Raw genomic sequence first — 19,719 nt, 5'->3', positions numbered from 1 at the left:
GGAATCACAGCCTATTTGTCTTTCAGGTCTTTAAGGAGGCAACCATTTTAATCTTTTTTTCCCAAGATGCTTTATCATGGTAAAATATACATACATAATAAAATTACCATTTTAACTATTTTTAAATGTATAGTTCAGTGGCATCAAGTACATTCACATTGTTGTGTGACTATCACCACCATCCATCTCCAGAACTTTTTCATTTTCCCAGACTGAAAATCTGTGCCCATTAAACAATAATGCCCCATTCCACCTTTCTCCTGAGCCTCTGGCAGCCACCACTCTACTTTCTGCATATGAATTCAACTACTTTAGGTAGTTCACTGAAGTGAACTCATACAATATTTGTTCTTTTGCATCTAGTTTATTTCACTTAGTGTAATGTTTTCAGGATTTGCAGGGTCCAGCCCTGCTGGGTCTAGAGGGTATTCTCTGTGGGTGTGGAGATAAGAGACAGTAGAGATAAAGACACGATACACCGAAATCAAGAGAAAACGAGTTGAGCCTAGGGGACCACTGCCACCAGTAGGCGGAGATCAGTTGTGGCCCCAAGTGCCTGTATACTCTGACTTCTATTGGGTACAAAACGGGGGGGGGGTGTGCAGTAAGTAGGGTGAGTCCTCCACAGTTATTGATAGGGTCAAGCAAATCACGTGTCTAAGGAACAGGGGACTCGGGGCTTTCAAGTAGCTGAAGCAGGGGAAATGAAAAGTCAGCACTTTATGTTATGCCGGTCAAGTAATAAAAAAAGGCTTCAAGAAGTATGCTACTTCTTACTATCTACAAAAGAAGAAACAGGTGCAGAAGTAGGGAGTGAAAGCAGACACAGATTGTAACCAACATAGCACAGCACCACATAGAGACAATTAAGTCCCAGCCCCCTGTAGCTGCAGGTTGGGCTGACTGATATCAGTCCTTCCACAGACTGTAGGGGAGTGGAGTGTTCTCCGACTTGCCTAAGGACAGGGAATGTTCCCCTCCATGGTTTGCTGAGTATCGGGTGCTTCCCCAAGCACTGGCACTACCGCAGAGATTTTAGATGCCCTCCAGCAACCCTTATGCGGGTGTGAAAGAAGCCTTGGTTTAGGCATTCAACAGGTTGTCCCCACTGATTGCCACCAGTCAATGTTCGACAGGTATGAATGCTCTTGCTTCGTGACCACAGTCCATAGTGTTCCTTATCAGTCCCTGACAATAGCAACCCGAAGTTCCTAGGTAATCATGCATAAAGTACAAGGAGGCTTTAATCAAGGTTTAATGTTCAATAAGATTAACATCTACTCACTCATGCTACTTATTCCTAACTATATTCTTCTTTCTATATTCTATTTATTAAACAGAAACTGGCCGAGGCGTCAGTCTCCTGCTTCGGCGTTTATGAGACTTTCCACCCACAAGGATACATGCATGTTGTAGCACAAGCTTGATCAACCTGCAGCCCATGGGCCCAGGACAGCTTTGAATGTGGGTCAATACAAATTCATAAACTTTCTTAAAACATTATGAGATTTGTGCATGAAACTTTTTTTTTCTTCAGCTCATCAGCTATCATTAGTGTCAGTGTATTTTATACATGGCCCAAGGCAATTCTTCCAATGTGGCCCAAGGAAGCCAAAAGATCAGACACCCCTGTTGTAGCAGGCTAAATAATATTCCATTTATGCATATATGACATTGTGTTTATTCATTCATCTGCCAATGGACATTTTTATTGTTTCCACCTATTGGCTACTGTAAATAATGCTGTTATAAACATTCTTGTACAAATATATTTTTTGAATCCTTGCTTTCAATTATCTTGCATATACACCCACACATAGAATTTCTGGATCACATGGTGCTATTGTTTGAATGCCCCCTCCAAAACTCATGTTGAAATGTAATTGCCATTGTAACATTATTTGGAGGTGGGGACTTTAAGAGGTGGTTAGGTCATAAGGGCATTACTCTCCTGAACAAACAAACGCTGTTATGGCCAAAGTGAGTTATTGTGGGAGTTCAGCCCCTTTTGCTCTCTGTCTCATGCCCTTGCTTCTGCTTTTAGTCTTCCAACATGGGATGATCCTTGCCAGATGATTGTGGGACTGTGTTAAAGAAACTTCTCTTTCTGGATCCGTGTGGGGCGTGGTTTCAAGGGCAGGAATTTCCAGGCTCCCCGCCTCAGGCAGCTAGGGCTCTTTGCATGCGGGCCAGGTAAAGTTCTTTGTCTATCTTCCCAGGTAGGGCTTTTGTGCCCCAGTTCCCTCCAGAGCTCATGGAGGAGGGGGCTCTGTAACTCAGGGTTGTAAAACAAGTAACCAATCCGGTATCAGAGTCAAAGATCAATCAATCCTGAGGAAGTTTGAAAGAACTCCCTCTCATTGGACAACAACCTGAATGGGGAGGGAATAACTCAAGGGTTAAAACTGCAGCGATACTTCTTGAATAGTTTTCTCTCTCTGGGTTCCTCTCCCACGGCAGAGTGGGAGCTACCTTTTCTGTCTCTCTGCCTAATAAATTGCTATTCCTCAAAACTTTTTGGGTCCACAATACTTATTCACGTACCTCCAGGGCCCCTTTCCCCATTCTTTGGGGTAAGAGAGGCCAAGAGCCTACAAGCTGGGTCTAGGGGTTAGGATTCCTGGTTTTCATCCAGTGATCCAGGCTCGGGCTCAACTCCCGATGTGGGAACCAGGCAATCCAGTTGACATTTTACTCCCCTGCTAACATGATGATGCCGTGTTCTTCAGCTTTCCAGCCTTCCAAAACTGTAAGTCAAATAAACTTCTGTTTTTGTAAATTACCTAGTCTGTGATATTCTGTTCTAGCAGCAGCAAATGGACTAAGACATAGGTAATTCTATTTTTAATATTTGAGGAATCTCTATACTCTCTATATAATTTCCACAGTGGCCAGGGCAATTTACATTGTCCCCAGTAATGCACAGTTTTCCAATTTCTCTACATCCTTTAAGACAGCTGTTAATTTCTTTGTTAAAAGAATAATAGGCATCTTAATAAGTGCGAAGTGGTTTCTCATTGTGGTTTGGATTTGCATTTCCCTACTGATTAGTGGTGTTGAAGATCTTTTTATGTATTTGTGGGCCATTTGAATTTCTTCTCTGCAGAAATGTTTGTTCAAGTCCTTTGTCCATTTCCTAATCAGGTTTTTTGCTATTTTGTTGCTGAATTGTAGGGGTTCCCTATATATTCTGGATATTAATCCCCTATCAGAACTATGATTTGTGAATATTTGCTCCCACTCTGTAGGCTGCCTTTTTACTCTGTTGATATTGATACTGTCTTTGGATGAAGAGACTTTCTGTTTTGCCCAGGCTGGAGTGCAGTGGCGCAGTCTTAGTTCACTGCAACCTCTGCTGCCCAGGTTCAAGTGATTCTCCTGCCTCAGCCTCCCGAGTAGTGGGGATTACAGGCACTTGCCACCATCTGGCTAATTTTTGTAGTTTTAGTAGAGATGGGGTTTCATCATCTTGACCAGGCTGCTCTTGAACTCTTGACCTCGTGATCTACCCGTCTTGGCCTCCCAAAGTGCTGGGAATACAGGCATGAGCCACCACGCCCAGCCATCTTCTGCCATGATTGTAAGTTTCCCAAGGCTTCCCAGCCATGCAGAACTGTTAGTCAATTAAATGTCTTTCCTTTATAAATTACCTAATCTCAGGTCTCAGTATCTTTATAGTAGCGTGAGTACGAACTAATACACCATTGTAGGAAAAGGTTAGGAGTATAGAAAGAAACAAAAGGTGCAATAAGAAAAAATATTATAAAGAAAAATCCAATTACTTTTTGAACAGAAACATTAGGGCTTTGAGAAGTTCTGCCTCCATTTTGCTATCTTGGCATCCTCTGTTGTGAACGTTTCTTTTGGCAGGAACTTCTTTACCCATGTGTAGTGGATCCGTGGCTTGATGCCTGCCAGTTTCAGTGCTGAACTGGTGGTTAGCAGCAGCAGTAGGGCCCTTTCCATTTCTCCTGTAGCTGCTGAGCTGGGCCTGTTCCCATCTACTCTTTAGCAGTACTTGATCACAGGACTGGAATGAGTGGCGTGGCTCTGCTGAGTTCACAATGCTCATGTTGGAAGCAGGCTTATGCTAAACGTTAAGAATTTGTCCCAAGTGAGTAACATAGTGTTTAATAGTTGACTTTTTATTAAGGGGCACGCTAGTAACCTAAGACGGATTAGCAGTAAGGGGTCTTTCGTTTATCATTTAATAGGGACATAACCTAATCCCACACCTTGGTGGTGTGGTAGGGGCGGGCTCATTCTTAACCAGAGCAATGCGGTGCCAAATACCTGAATTCATTTTGGTTGAGTTTCCTGGCACAGTTTGGCAACAACTGTTTTTAGTGTTTGATTTTCCTTTCAGTCTGTCCAGAAGACTGTGGTCTCCATGCTTGGTGTAGTTTCCAATTTATTCCAAGTGCCTTGTTTACTTGGAACAACTGCTGGGCTCTGGTAAGGGCGATCAGTTCTGTCTTCTGTGCAGAGGTTCCTATTGGTAAAGTCCTTGCTTCTGTGACCTCTGAAAAGGTTACATGACATATATAACGTTTCTTTTTCTGGGGGTTACCAGGCTGCTCTGTTCCATGAACAATGTCCAGTCTGCATGTGGCGGGGCTGTGTCCTTTAAATTAGGGTGACTGGAAAACACCTTAGTAATTGGTAAACATTATGCATATGTTCTTTTGGCTCTTCGGTAGAGGGAAGTGAAATAGCTGGGTTCAAGGCTCTGGTAGTCTGCAGTTTTACTGTGGGGTCATCTAGGAGTGCGGCCCAGTATCTGGCCCACCTGCCCGCTGTCAGCCAGTAGCCTCCCTTTTGTTCTAGTAACACTGGCACTTGGTGAGTTATGTAGACAGTGATGGGCTGTCCCAAAGTCAATTTTCAGCTTCCTTTAATAGCAGGCAGGTGGCAGTGACCCCCTTGAACAAGGGGCAAGCCTTTGGCCACATTGTCCAGTTGTTGAGGAAAGTAAGCCTGTTGGCTGCAGTATTTCTCCTAATTTCTGTGTAAGGACTCCAGAGCTTATACCAGGGGTCCTTACACATGAGAGGCCCAGTCTCCCATGCATGTACAATAGAAAGGGATAATGAGGATTTGGGAGCCCCAGGAACAGGGTGGAGGTTAACTTACATTTCAGTTGTTCAAATGGGTGCTGGTGTTTTGCTCCTAGTCAAAGCCGTCGTTGTTAGCTCCCTTAACACACTATATAGTGGCTTCATCGGCAGTTCATAGTTAGAAATCCAGATTTAACAAAATCTTGCCATGCCTAGAAATCCTCTCAGCTACCTTCTGGTAGTGGGTGCTGCAATGGAAGCAATTGCATTTTGTCTTTCCACTGTTAGAGCTCTGGTTCCCTTCTGTAAGGCAAAACCTAAGTATTCCAAAGTTTGTTGGCATATTTGAGCCTTTTTACTTGAAACCTTATACCCACGGGTTGCTAGGTGGTTCAGACTTTTAACGGTATTATTCCAACATTCCCATTTGGAGAGGCTGGGTATCAGTACATCATCCACATATTGTACTAATACCCCATTTTCCAGTTTTAAACTCTTAAAACTTCAAGCCAAGGCTTCCCTAAATATATTTGGAGAGTTTTTAAAGCCTACTGGGAGTACAGTCCAACGATACTGAAACCACATTGTGGCTTCAAGATCTGTCTATTCAAAGGCAAACAACAGTTGACTTTCTGTGTCTACGGGTATGCAAAACAAAGCATCTTTTAAATCCAATACTGTAAACCATTTATGATCTCCAGGAGGAGAAATGAACATAGTATATGAGTTAGCTACAGTGGGATGTATGTCCTCTACAATCTCCCAATTTTGGTCCCTGTGAGGAACTGCCCCATCAGAATCTGTGTTGTCTGACTTTTCATCATGACATTGTTGTGCCTCTTCCTTCACTTTGTTTAAAACCAGCCGCTGCTCATTTGCAGTGAGCATAATGTTTAGGAGAGTCTGCACATCTGCCCAGGTGGGCACTGTGTAGCAAATAAAGTGGTATTATGGGCCCAGTAATGTTGGCTGGAGCTCCTTGCTGAGTGACTTCTACTGAATATTGTTGTAGTGAGAACTGCCCTGCTCCAGACTCGGTGACTCCCTGGCCAAAATTAGTACCTCACCTAGTCCTAGAAGGAGACAATAGCCCTGCTGCCTTCCTGCAGTCTGGAGGTGACATTCCCTTTCTTTCCTGAGCTGCAGCAATAGCCACTATGGGGTTTAGGGTGTTCATTAACTATTCATTCAATTGGATTTCAGAGGTTTTCTCTTCCTCCCCTTGTGAGTCAGGACAGACTTAGCAGTGCATTGCACCATTAGCTTATTTCCCTTTTCTTTAGCAACATCAGTGCCTGGGCATAAGGTATTTCACCACACTTGCCTGACCTCTGGCAGAACAATGCTAATTGATAAATGCCATGAACAGTTAAAGATCCAAAAACTGACTACCATTTCTCAGACCCCAAAACATATATTGCCCAAGATGTGTTACAATAGATTATTGTTATTATTATTTTGTCATTGGTGGATAGCCAACATGCTTCCAATATGAGAAAATTCTCCCGGAGGTCTGTTTGTAGGGGTAGATGCAGTGTTGCCCATGCTGAGTTCTCTATACTTAATATCAGACAAACAGAACAAATGAATTTTCACAAACGAATGCAAATGGATCCTCTAACTTTGTAAAGTGGGTGTATTAATTAGAGTTCTCTAGAGGGACAGAACTCATGGAATAGATATATGTATTTATATAAACAAAGGGGAGTTTATTAAGTATTAACTCACATCATCACAAGGTCCCACAATAGGCTGTCTGCAGGCTGAGGACCAAGGAGAGCCAGTCCCAGTTCCAAAACTGAAGAACTTGGAGTCCAATAATGTTCGAGGGCAGGAAGCATCCAGCATAGGAGAAAGATGCAGACTGAAAAGCTATGCCAGTCTCTCTTTTCACATTTTTCTGCCTGTTTATATTCTGGCCACACTGGCAGCTGATTAGATTGTGCTCACCCAGATTAAGGGTGGGTCTGCCTTTCCCAGCCCACTGACTCAAATGTTCATTTCCTTTGGTAACACCCTCATAGACACACTCAGGATCAATACTTTGTATCCTTCAATCCAATGAAGTTGACACTCAGTATTAACTATAACAGTGGGTATACAAAGGAGTTCTATTGTTTCCTCAATAGTATGGAAAAAAATGGCTACATGAGCTCAAATAGAGAAAACAATAGATTCCCCGCTTTTGATCAGGTTTTACTTAACTCTTTCAGCAGGTCCACTCCCAACCTCTGTTGTTCCCCAGCAATAGAAAGACAGGGGTCTTTGCAACCAGGAAGGTCCTTGGGAGACTCCCGGGGACAAACTATATCTGGCAGCTGTTGGGAGTCTCGCGATGACTGCCTGCCGAGTTAGAGGCCACTGGCCACTGAGCACTGATCCATCCCTGCAGAGTCTCCAGATTTGTTCCTGGATGGAACAAGGTCTGTCTGCTCGTTCCTGTGATCCATTAACAAGATGCAGGCAGACTGGGAAAGAAGGGAGTTTAGTCCTGCAACCAGTTACAGGGAGAAAGTCAGAGTAACTCACGAGACCAACCCTCCAAGTAACAAGTTTTTTTCTACTGCTGATATACATTTTAAACTCCATGCTACATGTGGAATTGCATCTACAAACAGGAGTGTTTCAGTCACTCTATATCTAATCTTTAACTAGGATCTAGGGTCTGGAAAGCTTTCTCTGGAGTCTTGGAAAGTTCCTTAATCTTTATTTTGAGACGGAGTTATGCACTTGCGCTAGAGTGTAATGGTATGACTCTGCCCCCTGAGTTCAAGTGATTCTCCTGCCTCAGGCTCCTAAGTAGCTGGGATTACAAGACATGTGCTACCACACTCAGCTAATTTTGTATTTTGTATTTTTAGTAGAGACCTGTATTTTTCACCATGTTGTCCAGGCTGGTCTTGAACTCCTGACCTCAGCTGATCCGCCCATCTTGGCCTCTCAAAGTGCTGGGACTACAGGCATGAGCCACAGTACCCAGATGAAAGTTTCTTAATCTTAAGTGGGCCCTGGTAAGAGATGTATGTGTAAGAATGCTTTTATTATTCAGTCGGACATGGGGTCTGAGAAAAGCCAGGTGGGGTCTTAATAGGGTTTGTTTTCTCATTCCAGCCCTCATACTCAGGCACCAGTTTCTCCAGTTCCTTAATGTTTAACTTATGATTTCATCATGATTATAGTAAATGGTTAGTGGAAACTGATTGTTCTGGTTGTAATGCAAACCTGGCCTTCCACAATGGTGTCCCATAAATCTCTTAGGAGCTGTTTACTTCTCTCAAATTGTTTTTCTTTTCATTTCTCAGACTCAATAATTTCCATTTTTTTATCTTCGAATTTGCTAATTCATTCTTCTACTTGCTCAAGTCTCCCTTCAAATACTTCTAGTGAAATTTTCATTTTAGTTACTGGGTTTTTCAGCTCCAGAATTTCTTTTAGGTTTCTTTTTAGCTCTTCTACCTTTGTATTGATATTTCCATTTTGGTCATACACTACTTTCTTGGCTTTTTTCACATTTTCTTTTAGCATCTTTAAGCATACTCTTGTCATCTTTAAGACAGTTTAGATTTGCCATCAAGTCTGTTGCAGGGACAGTTTCTGTTTAATTTTTTTCCTTTGACTAGGCCATATTTTCCTGTTTCCTTATATGCTTTATGATTTTTTTTGTCATCGAAAACTGGACATTTGAACATAACAATGTGATAACTCTGGAAATTACATTCTCCTTCTTCTCAGGGTTTGCCCTTTTTTGATATTGTTTTGGTTTATTTTGTTTATTTTTTGAGACGGAGTCTCACTCTGTTGCCCAGGCTGAAGTGCAGTGGCATGATCTTGGCTCACTGCAACCCCTGCTTCCCAGGTTAAAGCGATTCTCCTGCCTCAGTTTCCTGAGTAGCTGGGACTACAGGCATGTGCCACTACGCCTGCCTAAATTTTTGTGTTTTTAGTGCAGTCGGGGTTTCACCATGTTAGCCAGGATGGTCTTGATCTCCTGATCTCGAGATCTGCCTGTCTCCGCTTCCCAAAGTGCTGGGATTACAGGTGTAAGACACCACACTTGGCCTGTTTATTTTTAATTGTTGTAGTTTATGTCTGGGCCAAGAGTCAGCCTGAGGTGTAAACTTAAAGGCTTCTTGGGTCTTTTCTGGGCCTTAACCTGGGCATGTTTAGTCACTTTCTAATTTTTCTTATGTGTGGTTTTTAATGTCATTGTATTTTATCTCTGGCTCCAGAAAAGAGAAAAAGAAAAAAATGAAGCAGGGAGGAAAAGTTCCTGACTTTTTAAATTCCCCAAAGTCACTTGTGCTGGAGGAGTTTGCAACAAATGGGGGTAGGTGCAACAGTAACGGCCGCTTACCTCTTTGTACCTCTCTCAACTTTTGTTTTCAGAAGTAACATTCACAGCCGGATGTGGTGGTTCACACCTGTAATCCTGACACTTTCTAGACAGATCACTTGAGGTCAGGAGTTCAAGACCAGCCAGGACCAACATGCTGAAACCCTGTCTCTACTAAAAATACAAAAATTAGGCAGGTGTGGTGGCAGGCGCCTGTAATCCCAGCTACTCGGGAGGCTGAGGCAGGAGAATCACTAGAACCCGGGCAGCAGAGGTTACAGTGAGCCGAGAGCACACCAGTGCACTCCAGCCTGGGTGACAGAGAAAGACTCTGACAAAAACAAACAAACAAACGCAGTGATATTCAGCAATCAGAGCACAGAGTACTGATATTTGAAGGAAAGGGTCCTTTTTGTTCACCTTGGTTTCCCCAAGTTTTTTTTTTGTAAGCTGCTTCAGGAACCTATGCACTGCTGCCTGCCTTGTAGATGTGCGATGAGGGGTGGATAGTTGCTACTGTGCTAAGTGCAGAAATTGACTGAAATTAACCACAACTTACATTCCAAACCTTCCTCTAGAAGTTGCAAGCCTTCAATAGACTCCAAAAGTAGTTACATAAGACAGATTCTGCCAGTGCAATTGTTGCCTGCATGGAGAGACAGATTACTGGTGCTTCCTGCTCCACGGTCTTTCCCAACCTGACTCCCCGAGATTTTTCAATACACATTTTAACCTAATCTATGTCCATCCTCAAATAACATTACATGTATACCGCTTCCGGTGTAGTGTAGGTAACTTAAAACAGAATAACTCCACTTCCTCCTATGCCAATTAAATTGGTGCCATTCTTTTCACTTGTCTCTATGCTCTAGTCTTCCAAGATGTTACTCTTACTTTAAACAAACTGTCTGTCAGATCAATTAAGACTGAAAAAATAAAAGATTTCCTTTTATCTTCACCCTTTATGTAGGTCTAACTTTCTGACCTATGTCATTTATTTTTCTTTAAAGGTCTTCTTTGAACATTTTTTGCATGTAGTTCTGCTTGCAATGAATTATCTCATTTTTTGTTGACTAAAAATTTATTTATTTCTCTTTCACTTTTAAAGGATAATTTTTCTGTGCCTAAAATTATAGCTTGATGCACTTTATATACTTTACTCCAATCTTTTCTTGCTTGGTTGGTTTCTTTCTTTCTTTCTTTCTTTTTTTAAATAGAGATGGGGTCTTGCTTGTTGCCCAAGCTGCTCTTGAACTACCGTGGAGAGTTCAAGTGGTCTCCTACCCTCTGCCTCCCAAAGTGCTGGAGTTATAGGCATGAGTCATTATGCCTGGCAGGTTTCTGATGAGAAGTCCACTGTGATTATTATCCTTGTTCCTATACAGGTAAAAAAATTTTTTCTCTCACTTCTTCAAATATTTTCTCTTTGTCTTTGCTTTGTTGCAGTTTGAGTATGATATGCCTAGTTGTATGATTTTGATATTTATCCTGCTTGACTTACCCTCAGCTTCCTGGATTGTGGCTGTATGTCTGTCATTGATTTAGAAAAATTTTTTACCATTATTATTTCAAATATTTCTTCTGCTCGTTTTTGTCTTTCTTCTTCTTCTGGTCCCAGTTATACATAGTTACACTTTTGAAATGTCCCAAAGTTATTGTATGTTCTGTTCTGGTTTTAATTTTTTTTCTCTTTGCATATCAGTTTGGGAAGTTTCTGTTGGACTATCTTGAAGCTCGTGGATTCTTTCCTTGGTCGTATCTAATCTATTGATGAGCCCATCGAAAGCAATCTTCATTTATGTTATAATTTTTTTCTTTTTTGAGATGGAGTCTCGCACTGTCACCCAGGCTGGTGTGCAGTGGGGTGATCTCGGCTCACTGTAACCTCCGCCTCCTGGGTACAAGTGAGTCTCCTGCCTCAGCCTCCCGAGTAGCTGGGACTACAGGTGCCCACCACTACACCTAGCTCATTTTTGTATTTTTAGTAGAGATGGGGGTTTCACCATATTGGCCAGGCTGGTCTCGAACTCTTGACCTTGTGATCTGCCTGCCTCAGCCTCCCAAAGTGGTGGGATTATAAGCATGAGCCACCGCACCCCGCCTATGTTATATTTTTTATTTCTGGCATTTCTTTTTTATTCTTTCATCTATCTTATGTCACCCATTTGCTCTTGCATATTGTCTACTTTTTTCATCAGAGTCCTTAACACATTAATCATAGTTATTTTAAATTTCTCGTCTGCTAACTCCAAAATCTGTGTCATAGCTCAGCCTGAATGTAATGCTTGCTTTGTCTCTTCAGACTATATTTTCTCTTGTCTTTTAGTATGCCTTGTAATTTTTTGTTGAAATCTAGTGTGATACATTGGGTAATAGAAACCGAAGTAAATAGGCATGTACTTTGAGGTTTTATGGTAATCTGGCTAGAAGCTGGACTGTGTTTAATGTTTGCTATAGCTAGAGGGGCTAGAGGTTTCAAATTCCTTTAGCGTTCTCTGGTCTCCCCTGTTGACTTTGGGATTCTCTAAGAATCTTCTTCAGTTAGAGTCTGTGTCTTGGAGCTTTTCCAGCTGTAATCCACTACTATCACACTAGAGTTATGTTGGTGTGGTAGAAGGGAGTGGGAAGGGAAAGTGTTTTGTAATTTTTTTTTTTCTGAGACAAGGTCTCACTGTCACCCAGGTTGGAGTGCCACGGTTCGATCTTGGCTGACGGCATCCTCTGCCTTCTGGGCTTAAGCAGTTCTACTGACTCGTTGCTCATACCCACTCCCACTTCTCTGCAGAATAGCTGGAACTACAGGCTCCCACCACTATGCTGGCTAAGATTTGTATTTTTTGTAGAGATGGGGTTTCACCATGTTGCCCATGCTGCTCTCAAACTCCTGGGCTCAAGCAATCTGCCCACCTTAGCTTCCCAAGGTGCTTGAATTACAGATGTGAGCCACTGTGCCTGGCCTGTTTTATAATCCTGTACAAAATCTTAGTTTTTTAATAGACTTATGTTCCTGAGCTATGACTTTCACAAATGTTTGTTAGCTTTTTAAAATTTCCTTAGGTTAGACAAAAAGGCTAGTGGGGTAGGTGTAGCTGAAATGCCCCATCCAAGTTGGGATAAGGCTCCCCTAAAGTCTTTTCCCTGGAAAGTAGGCCTTCTATGTGGACAATGTCCTGCCTGGGCACATTTCACAATGGCTGCTCTTCCTCTTTCTCTGCCTGAGCTGCGGGGGCATCTTTCTAGGCTTTTCATTGTGCAAACGAAGTGGGTTTCTGGAGGAAACTCCATTAAAGTCTGGGGGTCTCCCTAATAAGTACCCACAAGTTTCTCATCATCTAGGCAGTTTATACTCAACCTCTAGAAATCCGTCATGTAGCCATTTAAGTGTTTCTACCAGCTTATGGTTCTGGTTGCTTCTGCTCAAAGTAAGCAGATCTGTGATGTGACTCTTTGAACTTGCATGTCTCTTCAGATGTCAGCATGGCAGTTTACTACCCTGCAACCGAGTTCTCTAATGGCTCTGAGAAAAGTCATTGGTTTTCAGTTTGTTTGGCTTTTCTTCTTGGAAGAATGGGAGCAGTAACTTCCAAGCTCTTTACATGCCAGAGCTGAAACTAGTAATTCCATCCTGGGCTGTTTTTTTTATTTAGTATCTTGGCTGAGTTTTCAGGGAATGGGAAGTATGTGCAATTTCATAAACTTCCACTTGGCATTCCCCAGAATGATAGCTCTTAGCCCTTACAGATCCAGAATTTAATATGGGGGTTGCACAAACAACGAAGGATGCTTATTCTATGTGTATGTTTGTATACTGGGGGCATGGCAAGCAGTTTGATAACCCTGTAGACTTACCCATGAGCTAGACCTGGGCCAGACATCCAGTCTAGACTTCCATATATCTCCATGCTAAGCAAGGACCAATAATGAAACTCTGAGTCTTTTTTTTTTTTTTTTTTTTGAGAGGGAGTCTTGCTCTGTCACCCAGACTGGATTGCCGTGGTGTGATCTCAGCTCACTGCAATCTCTACCTCCTGGGTTTCAAGCGATTCTTCTGCTTCAGCTTCCTGAGTAGCTGGGACTACAGGTGCTCACTACCACATCTGGCTAATTTTTGTATTTTTGTTAGAGACAGGGTTTCACCATATTGGTCATGCTGGTCTCAAACTCCCGACTTAATGGTCCACCTGTCTCAGCCTCCCAAAGTGCTGGGATTACAGGCGTGAGCCACCGTACCCAGCTGAATTCTGAGTCTCTTGTTATCAATGTCATTTTATACACAGTGTCCATTATGTTCATGAAATGTTTAGGTATTCCCTTTCCCCAGTGTATGGCTACCCAAGTAAATGGCTATAGATCACCTGAGGGAAGGACTTGGGGAATTGTTACTGTGTACCCTTGTTCTGGCATTGCAGAGTTCTTTCTTCTAGGGACAAATATATTCTTCCCTCCAACCAAATATATTCTAGGTCCAAAAACTGATTCAAATCCAGGAACTGGGCAGTCCTCATGACTTTGTATTACAGCATCAGCCTTTAACTTCTTGATCATCCATTCTTGGTTTAATTCGGTTGTTCAGATTGAAGGCTTCCTTTGATGGTTGCCCATTTATTTTGCTCCAGATGCCTTATTTGCCATTTCCAAAACATCGGTGGGTAAAGCCCCCGTACTGTCACTCTTACCTTGCAGCATCCATTTGGCTTTTGAATGCCATCATGTCACCTTGATGTTACAAGGCTCTATTATCTCTACTGGCTCTCAGTGAACCCAGTTCTAAAATGGTGTCTTCTGCCTCCATGCTGGACTATAGAGGGAACCACTCCTGAGGCTTAGAGTGATCCCGATTCCTTTCTAACCAGAGAATTCCTTATTGATTTGGTAAGTGGTGTATTCTCTGAACTTTCTTGTGAAATGTATTCATCTTTTGGGTTTTCCATTTTTACATAAATATGTTCACTCTAGCATGCTCACTTCTTTGAGCCATTTAGTCCCTTCTTACAATGTAAACCACAGCAGTTTGGGCATCTCTATGTAACCTGGTATACTGTGGGCCATTGATTTCTTTATGCTTCTAGATGATATCCTAAGTGTGTTCACACTATCACCCAGGATCCTTGCATGAGTGTTAAATCCTGTATGCTAGGATAGTATTCCCAACTTTATAAATTCTCCCTTATCTAACTGTATGCTCCATCTCCCCACCTTGCCATTCATAACCTTCAGAATTTGGTCCTGTGCATACTCTCCTGACTCCTGCTGGTACCTATTGGCTGGGTCCTACAGCTTTTTTGAGTAGGGTTGCATGCCAATATTATTAGTCCTGTGATGTTATATTAGTCTGTTCTCACATTGCTAATAAAGACATACCCAAGACTGGGTAATTTCTAAAGGAAAGAGGTTTAATGAACTCACAGTTCCACATTGCTAGAAGGCCTCACAATCATGGCAGAAGGCAAAGGAGGAGCAAAGGTACATCTTACATGGCAGCAGGCAAGAGAGCATGTGCAGGGGAATATCCCTCTATAAAACCATCAGCTCTCCTGAGACTTATTCACTATCACGAGAGCAGAATGGGAAAGACCCCCATGATTCAATTACTTTCCACCAGGTCCCTCCCACAACACATGGGAATTATGGGAGCATCAATTCAAGATGAGATTTGGGTTAGGACACAGCCAAAGATATCAGATGTCCTTGGAATATCATATGTAGTGATATGACCTTTTATCACGTGGTAGTTATATTATATACTTATACTTTTCTCTGCCTTCCCGCTGTAAGAAATGGCAGTCGAAGGAGCTTTACCCACAGAGGTTTTGGAGACGATAAACTACATAAGGCATCTGGAGGAAAATAAATGGGCAACCATCAGAGGAAGTCCTCATCTGAAAAACCAAATTAAGCCATAGATGGATGCTTATGATACACTTGTATCAGATGTAGTGATGTCCCTGGAATATCATATGCAGGAATGTTTCCTGGTTTATGTATCCTAAAGAGGGTGGTTATTCTGCAGAGAGGAGACTTCTGCATCATTTTATAAGAGAGGACCATGAGCTTTTAATGTGGAAAAGTAGGGTACTTTGTGAGACTCAGTGGGTTGAGGGGAATCTAGGGATTCAAAATTTTTCAAGTACATCAACCCAAATGTCCCCACCCATGTGTCAGTGTCCCACTCTTTCCTGTCCAGGGTCTTAACCTTGGCATATCACATTTGCCTAAGTGGAGAGTTTAATCTTCTTTGGAAGTTTCCACTTAATTTTCTTCTACTATTATATTTAAGTCCTGGAACTAGTTTTCAGTTTTCTCTGTCTTACCACTGCAAGAAATGAAACCCTTTAATGCTCCCTAGTAGGAATTATGGTTTTCGTGCTTAGCTTTGAATTGCAATAAATCACTTCCAGCCTTTCATTATCTCTCCCCAAAATATTAATTCTACTTAGCATTAGCCATCAAATTCTAGGGAGCTTGCAGTTATTAGTTCCCCCATATATGAGAACCACATGCCTTTTGCTGTACACCATATGATTTTTTCCCAGTAAACTATAGGTGAAAGTTTTAACAAGTGCCCCGCTTCTTTGTGTCCTACCTCCACCACAGATTCATGGGCAGCCAGCAATGGGCGACCAACTCCAAAATCCAATTATAACATCGGTTTTCTTTCTGATACCACTTCTGGCACCAAATCTTTTAGGTTGGCTTCCACGAAAAGTAGACTCTGAGGCAAAGATTAGCATTTAGAAAGTTTATTAGGAAATACACTTAGGATCTGTATCAGTGGAAAGAAAAGATAAAAGTAGAATCAGATAAGGAAAAGTCGACTGTGATGCTGTTGCATAACAATGAATTCGACTGGCCTTTATCCCTGGTTCATGGGATTGGTTCATTTTAAATCCTTGGGGTCTCCCAAGTCATAAGAGTATCTTTGTTACTCTCTGTAGGGAATAAAGAGAGCAAATCTTTTTATGCTGGGCCCTTGGGCCACATCTGAATTTGTGCTAAGGAGATAATTCAGGATGAGGAGTGGTCACCCCAGAAAGACCAACCATGTGATTAAAGGGTTGAAGCATTGAGCCATATGTTACCAGCCCAATCTCTTGATCTTTAAGCAGGGAAAGGAGGCTGGAAATTGAGTTGAATCATAGGGCCAATGATGCAGTCAATCATAACTGCATAATGAAGCCCCAATAAAAACTGCAGACACTGAAGCTCAGTGGAACATCCTGGTTTCTGAGGACATGGATGTGAGGGAGGGTCACATGTTCTACTTCCATGGGGAGAGGACACAGAAGCTCTGATCTGTGTCCTTTATAATAAAACAGTAACCATAAGTATAGTGCTTTCCTGAGTCTTGTAAGTTATTGTGTTAAATTATCAAATATGATGGAGTTGTGAGAAACTCTGAATTTGTAGCCAGTTGGGCAGAAGGGTAGGTGGCCTGCAGACCCCTGAACTTATGGATGGTGTCTGGAGTGAGGACATTTACAGTCTTGTTTGGGACTATGTCCTTAACTTGTGGGATTGGAGGTAACTCTGGGTTGTTACTGGCCAAATTACATTGGGGTAGATTAGATGCCATTATAACAAAGGCTTCAGCTGATCCCACAGGGGGTTCAGATGCCCTGAAGCTCACAGTTGTCCTGAGTTGGGTAGACAGGCCATGCCTTTATACCTGTAGAATGTATTCAAGCTGCCCCTGGGCATGGCAGGTTTCTTTAGCTATGGAAGTTCCTGAGGAGGGCCGACAGCTGAGGATTGTGTGCAGGTGGCAAGCACTCTCAGAGCTAAGGGATGTCTCATTCCGGAAGTGAGATTTTGATGGCAAGCCATAGCGCCACTATAGTTTGTAACTATTTCTGTCTCTTACACAGTAGAGAGAAGATAGGTGATTAAAAATAGTACTGAAAATTCTTTCAAATTTGTAAGCATTTTGTCACTAAGGAGAATTCAAAGAGGGAAACTGGCGGATTGGTCTTGGCAAAGCCTCATGGGTGATCATATTGTTTTCCCACTTAAATCTCATTGCTGTTTTCCTCTTGTTTTAGGAAGGCTAAAGTCTTACGTCCTCAGCAGGACTCCTCAGACCAGGCATTATGTGCCCTGTTCCTGCATCTGTTGAATCACAGAGGACAACTTCAGCTCAACACATCCGTGTTGTTTTCTCTGCCTGTGGGTTGTGCCCGGCTTTTTAAAGTTTCAGGGCCTTTGCACATAAAAATATATTTTTGCTTGGAATGCTTTCTGTCCTTTCTGACTGGACAGTTTGCATTCATTTTTTTTTTAAATCTGCATTCATTTTAAGGTTTTTGTCTAAATGTTTCTTTCTCAGGGAGGCACTTCCTAACCCTCAATCTAGATCAAGGCCACTTGCGTTATGCTCTTACAATGCCTGTCCTCTGTAGCTGACCTTTCAGCACTTATCATAGCAGCGATAACCACATAGTTATTTATGTGTTTAGCTGTTCGATGGCTGTCTCTCTGCCTCTGCCAAGTTTTATGAAGGCAAGAACTACGGCTATTTTCTTCTTTCCTCTTTCCCCAGCACTTAACTCAATGCCTGACACGGGAGCTTAATACATATTTGTGGAGCAAATAAATAAATGGTAATAGTGATACTGTACAATGGCCAATAGTATGGCTCTGGAGTTGGACTGGATTCAAATCATCCAAATCCCCACTTGTCCACTGAGAGTTCTGTAAACTAGGTCTCTACATGAACAATGCAGGACTTTTATCAGTTCATGTTCATCTTGTCAGACCGGGAGAACTTATCCTCAATAACCACACCTTAGACAAATAAAGTGGAATGAAAATATCTATCAGCTGCAACACAACATAGCAATTAAGCACACACACTGTCTGGGCTGAATCTCAGAACTGTCATCTTGGCCACAATATTTACCTCTTTGAGTATCATTTTCCTCAGCTGTAAATGAGAGTAACTCATTGGACCAAACACAGAGTCGCCGTGAGTCTCAAATAGGCTCAAATGCGTCAGGAACAGCATCTGGCTCATAGTGCTTTGTATGTGTTTGCTATGATCAATTATTACTTATTAATTTAGGTTGGCTTAAGACCTGGAGCTGATTAGCTGCATAAGACATTTCCTCTAGGTGAGAAAGTCCATGCCATGGACCAGATGGCTGTCAAGTAGAGAAACAGTAAGAGTAAGGGAAATAGGAGATTCTCTGGAAATATTTCCAGCAAGCTGTGGAGGGCCTGGTGGGTGCCTCTTCTCTACTCCAGAGATAATGATGTCTGAAAATCCAGGGTGGATCATTTAGACCTAGAACTCTGCCCCTCTTCCCAAAGAGAGTGCACATTCTTGCAGCTTCTGGCCACTTGTTCCCCTCATTCATGATTCTAGAAAGGCCACTATCCTTTGATACGTAGGGCCTTTCTTTAATCATTCAGTTCACAACACAATTGATGAGGTTATGGTTTTCTTTAGCTATACCCTAGGCCCAAAGGAAAAGTCTCATCACCTTGATTTCAGTTCCTCCTTTCACCATTTATATCTCTTAGAGTGGGCACTTCTGCAGGTAGTACCTGATTATTTTAGAGCACTTTACAGTAGTCATCAAACTGGAAACCTGAAGACTGGGATTCTAATACTTGAAGTGAAATCTGGATTTTATTCTGACTTCTATACTAACTAATTATGTGAACTTTGGTAAGATCTAGGGGTTCAAGTTCCCTCATTTGTAAAATGAAGCAAAAAGGGAAAATCAGATGGAAATTCTTACAGGTTTACAATCCAGTGATTATACATCATGATCTGAAAAAACCCAATACAATTGTCCCCCAGTATCCATTGGGGATTGGTTCCACGAGAAACTGCAGATACTAAAGTCCATGGATGTTCAAGTGTCTGATATAAAATGGCACAGTATTTGCATATAACCTATGCAAATTCTTCTGTTTTGTTTTTTGTTTTTTTGAGACAGAGTTTTGCTCTTGTTGTCCAGGCTGAGGTGCAATAGTGTGATCTTGGCTCACTGCAACCTCCACCCCCTGGGTTCAAGTGATTCTCCTGCCTCAGTCTCCCAAGCAGCCGGGATTACAGGCATACATCACCATGTCCAGGTAATTTTGTATTTTTAGTAGAGACAGGGTTTCTCCACGTTGATCAGGCTGGTCTTGAACTCCCAACTTCAGGTGATCCTCCCGCCTCGGCCTCCCAAAGTGCTGGAATTATAGGCATGAGCCACAGCGACTGACTGCACATTCTTCTGTATACTTAATCATCTCTAGATCACTTATGATACCTAATACAATGTAATTGCTATGGAAATAGCTGTTATCCTGTATTGTTTAAGAAATAAGAACAAGTCT

This window comes from Sapajus apella, unplaced genomic scaffold, assembly GCF_009761245.1.
Source record: "Sapajus apella isolate SASKATOON/1434 unplaced genomic scaffold, GSC_monkey_1.0 scaffold5, whole genome shotgun sequence".
Lineage (NCBI taxonomy): Eukaryota > Metazoa > Chordata > Mammalia > Primates > Cebidae > Sapajus > Sapajus apella.
Note: the sequence above shows the minus strand (reverse complement) of the source record.